Source organism: Daphnia pulicaria, unplaced genomic scaffold (assembly GCF_021234035.1).
Source record: "Daphnia pulicaria isolate SC F1-1A unplaced genomic scaffold, SC_F0-13Bv2 h1tg000068l, whole genome shotgun sequence".
Lineage (NCBI taxonomy): Eukaryota > Metazoa > Arthropoda > Branchiopoda > Diplostraca > Daphniidae > Daphnia > Daphnia pulicaria.
The window spans coordinates 358,576-371,111 of NW_025804788.1; the positions used below are offsets into that span (position 1 = coordinate 358,576).

At 37.4% G+C, this 12,536-nt stretch overlaps 24 pseudogenes; all 24 read right to left on the reverse strand.

Moving 5' to 3' along the window:
* Window positions 1-192: 192 nt before the first annotated feature.
* Window positions 193-311, reverse strand: LOC124318211 (annotated as a pseudogene).
* Window positions 312-723: 412 nt separating this feature from the next.
* Window positions 724-842, reverse strand: LOC124318608 (annotated as a pseudogene).
* Window positions 843-1,253: 411 nt separating this feature from the next.
* On the reverse strand, window positions 1,254-1,372 carry LOC124318083 (annotated as a pseudogene).
* Window positions 1,373-1,785: 413 nt separating this feature from the next.
* On the reverse strand, window positions 1,786-1,904 carry LOC124318609 (annotated as a pseudogene).
* Window positions 1,905-2,317: 413 nt separating this feature from the next.
* Window positions 2,318-2,436, reverse strand: LOC124318212 (annotated as a pseudogene).
* Window positions 2,437-2,847: 411 nt separating this feature from the next.
* On the reverse strand, window positions 2,848-2,966 carry LOC124318084 (annotated as a pseudogene).
* A 411-nt stretch (window positions 2,967-3,377) lies between these two features.
* LOC124318085 lies at window positions 3,378-3,496 on the reverse strand (annotated as a pseudogene).
* A 411-nt stretch (window positions 3,497-3,907) lies between these two features.
* Window positions 3,908-4,026, reverse strand: LOC124318086 (annotated as a pseudogene).
* Window positions 4,027-4,437: 411 nt separating this feature from the next.
* On the reverse strand, window positions 4,438-4,556 carry LOC124318088 (annotated as a pseudogene).
* Window positions 4,557-4,969: 413 nt separating this feature from the next.
* LOC124318610 lies at window positions 4,970-5,088 on the reverse strand (annotated as a pseudogene).
* Window positions 5,089-5,501: 413 nt separating this feature from the next.
* On the reverse strand, window positions 5,502-5,620 carry LOC124318611 (annotated as a pseudogene).
* A 454-nt stretch (window positions 5,621-6,074) lies between these two features.
* LOC124318612 lies at window positions 6,075-6,193 on the reverse strand (annotated as a pseudogene).
* A 411-nt stretch (window positions 6,194-6,604) lies between these two features.
* On the reverse strand, window positions 6,605-6,723 carry LOC124318089 (annotated as a pseudogene).
* Window positions 6,724-7,134: 411 nt separating this feature from the next.
* Window positions 7,135-7,253, reverse strand: LOC124318091 (annotated as a pseudogene).
* Window positions 7,254-7,665: 412 nt separating this feature from the next.
* Window positions 7,666-7,784, reverse strand: LOC124318613 (annotated as a pseudogene).
* A 412-nt stretch (window positions 7,785-8,196) lies between these two features.
* Window positions 8,197-8,315, reverse strand: LOC124318614 (annotated as a pseudogene).
* Window positions 8,316-8,726: 411 nt separating this feature from the next.
* On the reverse strand, window positions 8,727-8,845 carry LOC124318092 (annotated as a pseudogene).
* Window positions 8,846-9,257: 412 nt separating this feature from the next.
* Window positions 9,258-9,376, reverse strand: LOC124318615 (annotated as a pseudogene).
* Window positions 9,377-9,658: 282 nt separating this feature from the next.
* On the reverse strand, window positions 9,659-9,777 carry LOC124318093 (annotated as a pseudogene).
* A 412-nt stretch (window positions 9,778-10,189) lies between these two features.
* Window positions 10,190-10,308, reverse strand: LOC124318616 (annotated as a pseudogene).
* Window positions 10,309-10,720: 412 nt separating this feature from the next.
* Window positions 10,721-10,839, reverse strand: LOC124318618 (annotated as a pseudogene).
* A 412-nt stretch (window positions 10,840-11,251) lies between these two features.
* On the reverse strand, window positions 11,252-11,370 carry LOC124318619 (annotated as a pseudogene).
* Window positions 11,371-11,783: 413 nt separating this feature from the next.
* On the reverse strand, window positions 11,784-11,902 carry LOC124318620 (annotated as a pseudogene).
* A 412-nt stretch (window positions 11,903-12,314) lies between these two features.
* LOC124318621 lies at window positions 12,315-12,433 on the reverse strand (annotated as a pseudogene).
* Window positions 12,434-12,536: the final 103 nt, after the last annotated feature.

Here is a 12,536-nt window from a genome sequence, read left to right on the forward strand (position 1 = left end):
TGGTAACCATCACGATTAATAACGCGATAAAATTTGACAAACTCTCAATGGAATTGATCCAGAATCATTCTTATAGATGAATTGAACCTATCTCTAAGGCATTGAAATGTTTCATCTACGAAATTGGACTGGTAACCATCGTGATTGAAAAAAAAATGTCAAGAAATTTGTTATTGAAAACAAACTATCCATCGCCAACGACATCCCGTATTCCCAAGCTGTCACCCTTCCAAGTACTAACGGGACTCGACGTAACTTAACTTCTGGGAGCTGACGAGACCAGGTGCGTTCTACGTGATATGGCCGTTGACATTCAAAAATGAAAATTTACCCTCCCAGTCCCAATGGATGAATAGAAAATCACTTCAAAGTGACAGAAATGTTTGTTCATTGAATTTGGACTGGTAACCATCGCAAATAAAAAGCGCGATCAACTTTGAAAAACTCGCAATGAAATTCATCCAGAATCATTCCTATAGATGAATTGAACCTATCCCTATGTCATTGAAATTTTTGATCTACGAATTTGGACTGGTAACCATTGCGATTAAAAAACGCGATAAAATTTGACAAAATCTCAATGGAATTGATCCAGAATCATTCTTATAGATGCATTGAACCTATCTCTAAGGCATTGAAATGTTTCATCTACGAAATTGGACTGGTAACCATCGTTATTGAAAAAAATTTCAAGAAATTTTTTATTGAAAACAAACTATTCATCGCCAACGACATCCCGTATTCCCAAGCGGTCACCCTTCCAAGTACTAACGGGACTCGACGTAACTTAACTTCTGGGAGCTGACGAGACCAGGTGCGTTCTACGTGATATGGCCGTTGACATTCAAAAATGAAAATTTACCCTCCCAGTCCCAATGGATGAATAGAAAATCACTTCAAAGTGACAGAAATGTTTGTTCATTGAATTTGGACTGGTAACCATCGCGAATAAAAAGCGCGATCAACTTTGAAAAACTCGCAATGAAATTCATCCAGAATCATTCCTATAGATGAATTGAACCTATCCCTATGTCATTGAAATTTTTGATCTACGAATTTGGACTGGTAACCATCACGATTAATAACGCGATAAAATTTGACAAACTCTCAATGGAATTGATCCAGAATCATTCTTATAGATGAATTGAACCTATCTCTAAGGCATTGAAATGTTTCATCTACGAAATTGGACTGGTAACCATCGTGATTGAAAAAAATGTCAAGAAATTTGTTATTGAAAACAAACTATCCATCGCCAACGACATCCCGTATTCCCAAGCGGTCACCCTTCCAAGTACTAACGGAACTCGACGTAACTTAACTTCTGGGAGCTGACGAGACCAGGTGCGTTCTACGTGATATGGCCGTTGACATTCAAAAATGAAAATTTACCCTCCCAGTCCCAATGGATGAATAGAAAATCACTTCAAAGTGACAGAAATGTTTGTTCATTGAATTTGGACTGGTAACCATCGCGAATAAAAAGCGCGATCAACTTTGAAAAACTCGCAATGAAATTCATCCAGAATCATTCCTATAGATGAATTGAACCTATCCCTATGTCATTGAAATTTTTGATCTACGAATTTGGACTGGTAACCATCACGATTAAAAAACGCGATAAAATTTGACAAACTCTCAATGGAATTGATCCAGAATCATTCTTATAGATGAATTGAACCTATCTCTAAGGCATTGAAATGTTTCATCTACGAAATTGGACTGGTAACCATCGTTATTGAAAAAAAATTTCAAGAAATTTTTTATTGAAATTAAACTATTCATCGCCAACGACATCCCGTATTCCCAAGCGGTCACCCTTCCAAGTACTAACGGGACTCGACGTAACTTAACTTCTGGGAGCTGACGAGACCAGGTGCGTTCTACGTGATATGGCCGTTGACATTCAAAAATGAAAATTTACCCTCCCATTCCCAATGGATGAATAGAAAATCACTTCAAAGTGACAGAAATGTTTGTTCATTGAATTTGGACTGGTAACCATCGCGAATAAAAAGCGCGATCAACTTTGAAAAACTCGCAATGAAATTCATCCAGAATCATTCCTATAGATGAATTGAACCTATCCCTAAGTCATTGAAATTTTTGATCTACGAATTTGGACTGGTAACCATCACGATTAATAACGCGATAAAATTTGACAAACTCTCAATGGAATTGATCCAGAATCATTCTTATAGATGAATTGAACCTATCTCTAAGGCATTGAAATGTTTCATCTACGAAATTGGACTGGTAACCATCGTGATTGAAAAAAAAATGTCAAGAAATTTGTTATTGAAAACAAACTATCCATCGCCAACGACATCCCGTATTCCCAAGCTGTCACCCTTCCAAGTACTAACGGGACTCGACGTAACTTAACTTCTGGGAGCTGACGAGACCAGGTGCGTTCTACGTGATATGGCCGTTGACATTCAAAAATGAAAATTTACCCTCCCAGTCCCAATGGATGAATAGAAAATCACTTCAAAGTGACAGAAATGTTTGTTCATTGAATTTGGACTGGTAACCATCGCGAATAAAAAGCGCGATCAACTTTGAAAATCTCGCAATGAAATTCATCCAGAATCATTCCTATAGATGAATTGAACCTATCCCTATGTCATTGAAATTTTTGATCTACGAATTTGGACTGGTAACCATCACGATTAATAACGCGATAAAATTTGACAAACTCTCAATGGAATTGATCCAGAATCATTCTTATAGATGAATTGAACCTATCTCTAAGGCATTGAAATGTTTCATCTACGAAATTGGACTGGTAACCATCGTGATTGAAAAAAATGTCAAGAAATTTGTTATTGAAAACAAACTATCCATCGCCAACGACATCCCGTATTCCCAAGCGGTCACCCTTCCAAGTACTAACGGAACTCGACGTAACTTAACTTCTGGGAGCTGACGAGACCAGGTGCGTTCTACGTGATATGGCCGTTGACATTCAAAAATGAAAATTTACCCTCCCAGTCCCAATGGATGAATAGAAAATCACTTCAAAGTGACAGAAATGTTTGTTCATTGAATTTGGACTGGTAACCATCGCGAATAAAAAGCGCGATCAACTTTGAAAAACTCGCAATGAAATTCATCCAGAATCATTCCTATAGATGAATTGAACCTATCCCTATGTCATTGAAATTTTTGATCTACGAATTTGGACTGGTAACCATCACGATTAATAACGCGATAAAATTTGACAAACTCTCAATGGAATTGATCCAGAATCATTCTTATAGATGAATTGAACCTATCTCTAAGGCATTGAAATGTTTCATCTACGAAATTGGACTGGTAACCATCGTGATTGAAAAAAATGTCAAGAAATTTGTTATTGAAAACAAACTATCCATCGCCAACGACATCCCGTATTCCCAAGCGGTCACCCTTCCAAGTACTAACGGAACTCGACGTAACTTAACTTCTGGGAGCTGACGAGACCAGGTGCGTTCTACGTGATATGGCCGTTGACATTCAAAAATGAAAATTTACCCTCCCAGTCCCAATGGATGAATAGAAAATCACTTCAAAGTGACAGAAATGTTTGTTCATTGAATTTGGACTGGTAACCATCGCGAATAAAAAGCGCGATCAACTTTGAAAAACTCGCAATGAAATTCATCCAGAATCATTCCTATAGATGAATTGAACCTATCCCTATGTCATTGAAATTTTTGATCTACGAATTTGGACTGGTAACCATCACGATTAATAACGCGATAAAATTTGACAAACTCTCAATGGAATTGATCCAGAATCATTCTTATAGATGAATTGAACCTATCTCTAAGGCATTGAAATGTTTCATCTACGAAATTGGACTGGTAACCATCGTGATTGAAAAAAATGTCAAGAAATTTGTTATTGAAAACAAACTATCCATCGCCAACGACATCCCGTATTCCCAAGCGGTCACCCTTCCAAGTACTAACGGAACTCGACGTAACTTAACTTCTGGGAGCTGACGAGACCAGGTGCGTTCTACGTGATATGGCCGTTGACATTCAAAAATGAAAATTTACCCTCCCAGTCCCAATGGATGAATAGAAAATCACTTCAAAGTGACAGAAATGTTTGTTCATTGAATTTGGACTGGTAACCATCGCGAATAAAAAGCGCGATCAACTTTGAAAAACTCGCAATGAAATTCATCCAGAATCATTCCTATAGATGAATTGAACCTATCCCTATGTCATTGAAATTTTTGATCTACGAATTTGGACTGGTAACCATCACGATTAATAACGCGATAAAATTTGACAAACTCTCAATGGAATTGATCCAGAATCATTCTTATAGATGAATTGAACCTATCTCTAAGCCATTGAAATGTTTCATCTACGAAATTGGACTGGTAACCATCGTGATTGAAAAAAATGTCAAGAAATTTGTTATTGAAAACAAACTATCCATCGCCAACGACATCCCGTATTCCCAAGCGGTCACCCTTCCAAGTACTAACGGAACTCGACGTAACTTAACTTCTGGGAGCTGACGAGACCAGGTGCGTTCTACGTGATATGGCCGTTGACATTCAAAAATGAAAATTTACCCTCCCAGTCCCAATGGATGAATAGAAAATCACTTCAAAGTGACAGAAATGTTTGTTCATTGAATTTGGACTGGTAACCATCGCGAATAAAAAGCGCGATCAACTTTGAAAAACTCGCAATGAAATTCATCCAGAATCATTCCTATAGATGAATTGAACCTATCCCTATGTCATTGAAATTTTTGATCTACGAATTTGGACTGGTAACCATCACGATTAAAAAACGCGATAAAATTTGACAAACTCTCAATGGAATTGATCCAGAATCATTCTTATAGATGAATTGAACCTATCTCTAAGGCATTGAAATGTTTCATCTACGAAATTGGACTGGTAACCATCGTTATTGAAAAAAAATTTCAAGAAATTTTTTATTGAAATTAAACTATTCATCGCCAACGACATCCCGTATTCCCAAGCGGTCACCCTTCCAAGTACTAACGGGACTCGACGTAACTTAACTTCTGGGAGCTGACGAGACCAGGTGCGTTCTACGTGATATGGCCGTTGACATTCAAAAATGAAAATTTACCCTCCCATTCCCAATGGATGAATAGAAAATCACTTCAAAGTGACAGAAATGTTTGTTCATTGAATTTGGACTGGTAACCATCGCGAATAAAAAGCGCGATCAACTTTGAAAAACTCGCAATGAAATTCATCCAGAATCATTCCTATAGATGAATTGAACCTATCCCTAAGTCATTGAAATTTTTGATCTACGAATTTGGACTGGTAACCATCACGATTAATAACGCGATAAAATTTGACAAACTCTCAATGGAATTGATCCAGAATCATTCTTATAGATGAATTGAACCTATCTCTAAGGCATTGAAATGTTTCATCTACGAAATTGGACTGGTAACCATCGTGATTGAAAAAAAAATGTCAAGAAATTTGTTATTGAAAACAAACTATCCATCGCCAACGACATCCCGTATTCCCAAGCGGTCACCCTTCCAAGTACTAACGGGACTCGACGTAACTTAACTTCTGGGAGCTGACGAGACCAGGTGCGTTCTACGTGATATGGCCGTTGACATTCAAAAATGAAAATTTACCCTCCCAGTCCCAATGGATGAATAGAAAATCACTTCAAAGTGACAGAAATGTTTGTTCATTGAATTTGGACTGGTAACCATCGCGAATAAAAAGCGCGATCAACTTTGAAAATCTCGCAATGAAATTCATCCAGAATCATTCCTATAGATGAATTGAACCTATCCCTATGTCATTGAAATTTTTGATCTACGAATTTGGACTGGTAACCATCACGATTAATAACGCGATAAAATTTGACAAACTCTCAATGGAATTGATCCAGAATCATTCTTATAGATGAATTGAACCTATCTCTAAGGCATTGAAATGTTTCATCTACGAAATTGGACAAAAACGTAACCATCGTTATTGAAAAAAAATTTCAAGAAATTTTTTATTGAAAACAAGCTATTCATCGCTTGAAGAAATTTTTTATTGAAATTAAACTATTCATCGCCAACGACATCCCGTATTCCCAAGCGGTCACCCTTCCAAGTACTAACGGGACTCGACGTAACTTAACTTCTGGGAGCTGACGAGACCAGGTGCGTTCTACGTGATATGGCCGTTGACATTCAAAAATGAAAATTTACCCTCCCATTCCCAATGGATGAATAGAAAATCACTTCAAAGTGACAGAAATGTTTGTTCATTGAATTTGGACTGGTAACCATCGCGAATAAAAAGCGCGATCAACTTTGAAAAACTCGCAATGAAATTCATCCAGAATCATTCCTATAGATGAATTGAACCTATCCCTATGTCATTGAAATTTTTGATCTACGAATTTGGACTGGTAACCATCACGATTAATAACGCGATAAAATTTGACAAACTCTCAATGGAATTGATCCAGAATCATTCTTATAGATGAATTGAACCTATCTCTAAGGCATTGAAATGTTTCATCTACGAAATTGGACTGGTAACCATCGTGATTGAAAAAAATGTAAAGAAATTTGTTATTGAAAACAAACTATCCATCGCCAACGACATCCCGTATTCCCAAGCGGTCACCCTTCCAAGTACTAACGGAACTCGACGTAACTTAACTTCTGGGAGCTGACGAGACCAGGTGCGTTCTACGTGATATGGCCGTTGACATTCAAAAATGAAAATTTACCCTCCCAGTCCCAATGGATGAATAGAAAATCACTTCAAAGTGACAGAAATGTTTGTTCATTGAATTTGGACTGGTAACCATCGCGAATAAAAAGCGCGATCAACTTTGAAAAACTCGCAATGAAATTCATCCAGAATCATTCCTATAGATGAATTGAACCTATCCCTATGTCATTGAAATTTTTGATCTACGAATTTGGACTGGTAACCATCACGATTAATAACGCGATAAAATTTGACAAACTCTCAATGGAATTGATCCAGAATCATTCTTATAGATGAATTGAACCTATCTCTAAGGCATTGAAATGTTTCATCTACGAAATTGGACTGGTAACCATCGTGATTGAAAAAAATGTAAAGAAATTTGTTATTGAAAACAAACTATCCATCGCCAACGACATCCCGTATTCCCAAGCGGTCACCCTTCCAAGTACTAACGGAACTCGACGTAACTTAACTTCTGGGAGCTGACGAGACCAGGTGCGTTCTACGTGATATGGCCGTTGACATTCAAAAATGAAAATTTACCCTCCCATTCCCAATGGATGAATAGAAAATCACTTCAAAGTGACAGAAATGTTTGTTCATTGAATTTGGACTGGTAACCATCGCGAATAAAAAGCGCGATCAACTTTGAAAAACTCGCAATGAAATTCATCCAGAATCATTCCTATAGATGAATTGAACCTATCCCTATGTCATTGAAATTTTTGATCTACGAATTTGGACTGGTAACCATCACGATTAATAACGCGATAAAATTTGACAAACTCTCAATAGAATTGATCCAGAATCATTCTTATAGATGAATTGAACCTATCTCTAAGGCATTGAAATGTTTCATCTACGAAATTGGACTGGTAACCATCGTTATTGAAAAAAAATTTCAAGAAATTTTTTATTGAAATCAAACTATTCATCGCCAACGACATCCCGTATTCCCAAGCGGTCACCCTTCCAAGTACTAACGGGACTCGACGTAACTTAACTTCTGGGAGCTGACGAGACCAGGTGCGTTCTACGTGATATGGCCGTTGACATTCAAAAATGAAAATTTACCCTCCCATTCCCAATGGATGAATAGAAAATCACTTCAAAGTGACAGAAATGTTTGTTCATTGAATTTGGACTGGTAACCATCGCGAATAAAAAGCGCGATCTACTTTGAAAAACTCGCAATGAAATTCATCCAGAATCATTCCTATAGATGAATTGAACCTATCCCTATGTCATTGAAATTTTTGATCTACGAATTTGGACTGGTAACCATCACGATTAATAACGCGATAAAATTTGACAAACTCTCAATGGAATTGATCCAGAATCATTCTTATAGATGAATTGAACCTATCTCTAAGGCATTGAAATGTTTCATCTACGAAATTGGACTGGTAACCATCGTGATTGAAAAAAAATGTCAAGAAATTTGTTATTGAAAACAAACTATCCATCGCCAACGACATCCCGTATTCCCAAGCGGTCACCCTTCCAAGTACTAACGGGACTCGACGTAACTTAACTTCTGGGAGCTGACGAGACCAGGTGCGTTCTACGTGATATGGCCGTTGACATTCAAAAATGAAAATTTACCCTCCCATTCCCAATGGATGAATAGAAAATCACTTCAAAGTGACAGAAATGTTTGTTCATTGAATTTGGACTGGTAACCATCGCGAATAAAAAGCGCGATCAACTTTGAAAAACTCGCAATGAAATTCATCCAGAATCATTCCTATAGATGAATTGAACCTATCCCTATGTCATTGAAATTTTTGATCTACGAATTTGGACTGGTAACCATCACGATTAATAACGCGATAAAATTTGACAAACTCTCAATGGAATTGATCCAGAATCATTCTTATAGATGAATTGAACCTATCTCTAAGGCATTGAAATGTTTCATCTACGAAATTGGACTGGTAACCATCGTGATTGAAAAAAATGTAAAGAAATTTGTTATTGAAAACAAACTATCCATCGCCAACGACATCCCGTATTCCCAAGCGGTCACCCTTCCAAGTACTAACGGAACTCGACGTAACTTAACTTCTGGGAGCTGACGAGACCAGGTGCGTTCTACGTGATATGGCCGTTGACATTCAAAAATGAAAATTTACCCTCCCATTCCCAATGGATGAATAGAAAATCACTTCAAAGTGACAGAAATGTTTGTTCATTGAATTTGGACTGGTAACCATCGCGAATAAAAAGCGCGATCAACTTTGAAAAACTCGCAATGAAATTCATCCAGAATCATTCCTATAGATGAATTGAACCTATCCCTATGTCATTGAAATTTTTGATCTACGAATTTGGACTGGTAACCATCACGATTAATAACGCGATAAAATTTGACAAACTCTCAATAGAATTGATCCAGAATCATTCTTATAGATGAATTGAACCTATCTCTAAGGCATTGAAATGTTTCATCTACGAAATTGGACTGGTAACCATCGTTATTGAAAAAAAATTTCAAGAAATTTTTTATTGAAATCAAACTATTCATCGCCAACGACATCCCGTATTCCCAAGCGGTCACCCTTCCAAGTACTAACGGGACTCGACGTAACTTAACTTCTGGGAGCTGACGAGACCAGGTGCGTTCTACGTGATATGGCCGTTGACATTCAAAAATGAAAATTTACCCTCCCATTCCCAATGGATGAATAGAAAATCACTTCAAAGTGACAGAAATGTTTGTTCATTGAATTTGGACTGGTAACCATCGCGAATAAAAAGCGCGATCTACTTTGAAAAACTCGCAATGAAATTCATCCAGAATCATTCCTATAGATGAATTGAACCTATCCCTATGTCATTGAAATTTTTGATCTACGAATTTGGACTGGTAACCATCGTGATTGAAAAAAATGTAAAGAAATTTGTTATTGAAAACAAACTATCCATCGCCAACGACATCCCGTATTCCCAAGCGGTCACCCTTCCAAGTACTAACGGAACTCGACGTAACTTAACTTCTGGGAGCTGACGAGACCAGGTGCGTTCTACGTGATATGGCCGTTGACATTCAAAAATGAAAATTTACCCTCCCATTCCCAATGGATGAATAGAAAATCACTTCAAAGTGACAGAAATGTTTGTTCATTGAATTTGGACTGGTAACCATCGCGAATAAAAAGCGCGATCAACTTTGAAAAACTCGCAATGAAATTCATCCAGAATCATTCCTATAGATGAATTGAACCTATCCCTATGTCATTGAAATTTTTGATCTACGAATTTGGACTGGTAACCATCACGATTAATAACGCGATAAAATTTGACAAACTCTCAATAGAATTGATCCAGAATCATTCTTATAGATGAATTGAACCTATCTCTAAGGCATTGAAATGTTTCATCTACGAAATTGGACTGGTAACCATCGTTATTGAAAAAAAATTTCAAGAAATTTTTTATTGAAATCAAACTATTCATCGCCAACGACATCCCGTATTCCCAAGCGGTCACCCTTCCAAGTACTAACGGGACTCGACGTAACTTAACTTCTGGGAGCTGACGAGACCAGGTGCGTTCTACGTGATATGGCCGTTGACATTCAAAAATGAAAATTTACCCTCCCATTCCCAATGGATGAATAGAAAATCACTTCAAAGTGACAGAAATGTTTGTTCATTGAATTTGGACTGGTAACCATCGCGAATAAAAAGCGCGATCTACTTTGAAAAACTCGCAATGAAATTCATCCAGAATCATTCCTATAGATGAATTGAACCTATCCCTATGTCATTGAAATTTTTGATCTACGAATTTGGACTGGTAACCATCACGATTAATAACGCGATAAAATTTGACAAACTCTCAATGGAATTGATCCAGAATCATTCTTATAGATGAATTGAACCTATCTCTAAGGCATTGAAATGTTTCATCTACGAAATTGGACTGGTAACCATCGTGATTGAAAAAAAATGTCAAGAAATTTGTTATTGAAAACAAACTATCCATCGCCAACGACATCCCGTATTCCCAAGCGGTCACCCTTCCAAGTACTAACGGGACTCGACGTAACTTAACTTCTGGGAGCTGACGAGACCAGGTGCGTTCTACGTGATATGGCCGTTGACATTCAAAAATGAAAATTTACCCTCCCATTCCCAATGGATGAATAGAAAATCACTTCAAAGTGACAGAAATGTTTGTTCATTGAATTTGGACTGGTAACCATCGCGAATAAAAAGCGCGATCTACTTTGAAAAACTCGCAATGAAATTCATCCAGAATCATTCCTATAGATGAATTGAACCTATCCCTATGTCATTGAAATTTTTGATCTACGAATTTGGACTGGTAACCATCACGATTAATAACGCGATAAAATTTGACAAACTCTCAATGGAATTGATCCAGAATCATTCTTATAGATGAATTGAACCTATCTCTAAGGCATTGAAATGTTTCATCTACGAAATTGGACTGGTAACCATCGTGATTGAAAAAAAATGTCAAGAAATTTGTTATTGAAAACAAACTATCCATCGCCAACGACATCCCGTATTCCCAAGCGGTCACCCTTCCAAGTACTAACGGGACTCGACGTAACTTAACTTCTGGGAGCTGACGAGACCAGGTGCGTTCTACGTGATATGGCCGTTGACATTCAAAAATGAAAATTTACCCTCCCATTCCCAATGGATGAATAGAAAATCACTTCAAAGTGACAGAAATGTTTGTTCATTGAATTTGGACTGGTAACCATCGCGAATAAAAAGCGCGATCAACTTTGAAAAACTCGCAATGAAATTCATCCAGAATCATTCCTATAGATGAATTGAACCTATCCCTATGTCATTGAAATTTTTGATCTACGAATTTGGACTGGTAACCATCACGATTAAAAAACGCGATAAAATTTGACAAACTCTCAATGGAATTGATCCAGAATCATTCTTATAGATGAATTGAACCTATCTCTAAGGCATTGAAATGTTTCATCTACGAAATTGGACTGGTAACCATCGTGATTGAAAAAAAATGTCAAGAAATTTGTTATTGAAAACAAACTATCCATCGCCAACGACATCCCGTATTCCCAAGCGGTCACCCTTCCAAGTACTAACGGGACTCGACGTAACTTAACTTCTGGGAGCTGACGAGACCAGGTGCGTTCTACGTGATATGGCCGTTGACATTCAAAAATGAAAATTTACCCTCCCAGTCCCAATGGATGAATAGAAAATCACTTCAAAGTGACAGAAATGTTTGTTCATTGAATTTGGACTGGTAACCATCGCGAATAAAAAGCGCGATCAACTTTGAAAATCTCGCAATGAAATTCATCCAGAATCATTCCTATAGATGAATTGAACCTATCCCTATGTCATTGAAATTTTTGATCTACGAATTTGGACTGGTAACCATCACGATTAATAACGCGATAAAATTTGACAAACTCTCAATGGAATTGATCCAGAATCATTCTTATAGATGAATTGAACCTATCTCTAAGGCATTGAAATGTTTCATCTACGAAATTGGACTGGTAACCATCGTTATTGAAAAAAAATTTCAAGAGATTTTTTATTGAAATCAAACTATTCATCGCCAACGACATCCCGTATTCCCAAGCGGTCACCCTTCCAAGTACTAACGGGACTCGACGTAACTTAACTTCTGGGAGCTGACGAGACCAGGTGCGTTCTACGTGATATGGCCGTTGACATTCAAAAATGAAAATTTACCCTCCCATTCCCAATGGATGAATAGAAAATCACTTCAAAGTGACAGAAATGTTTGTTCATTGAATTTGGACTGGTAACCATCG